This window comes from Phodopus roborovskii, unplaced genomic scaffold (genome assembly GCF_943737965.1).
Source record: "Phodopus roborovskii unplaced genomic scaffold, PHOROB, whole genome shotgun sequence".
NCBI lineage: Eukaryota > Metazoa > Chordata > Mammalia > Rodentia > Cricetidae > Phodopus > Phodopus roborovskii.
This window is the reverse complement of record NW_026126636.1, coordinates 14,074,080-14,074,577: the sequence shown is the minus strand read 5'-3', so window position 1 is coordinate 14,074,577 and position 498 is coordinate 14,074,080. Positions and strand designations below refer to the sequence as shown.

At 52.2% G+C, this 498-nt stretch overlaps 1 pseudogene; it reads right to left on the bottom strand.

Moving 5' to 3' along the window:
- LOC127239002 (nucleolar protein 16-like) lies at nt 1–498 on the bottom strand (annotated as a pseudogene).

Sequence of the window (498 nt, the reverse complement as noted above, 5' to 3'; positions counted from 1 at the left end):
TCAAAGAATCGATGAAGGTTTGCCACTCTGTTGGGTAAAAGCGCTTGTAGACATGGACCTTATTCCGAATCTGTTTTGGTGTGTCTTGATAGAAATTCTTCTCATCCCCATGATTTGCCACCATGTAATGAACATATTCAATGAGGTCCGGAGACAAGGTATTTCCTTTCTTCTCTGGGAGGCTGGCTTCTGCCTCTAGGTCATTCAGCACATAGGGCTTCCGCACAAGGTCCTTGGGTCTCTCTCTCCTCTGTGTCTACCTCCATGGCCTTTACCTTCCTCTGACAGGGGAACCGCTCTGTTGGGGTCCGTGGCCAACCCCCATCTCTGCCAGGTTCTGCTGCAGCACGGGTGTGGTTCCAGGCGTGTCCGATGTGGGAAGCACTGGATCCGGATCCCAGGCGCAGCATTCCGATGAGCATTCCGATTCAGCAGCTGCTTTCGGTTGACATTGTAACCGAACTTCTGCCTGCGAGCCTTTCCCTTGTCCTTGGGCAT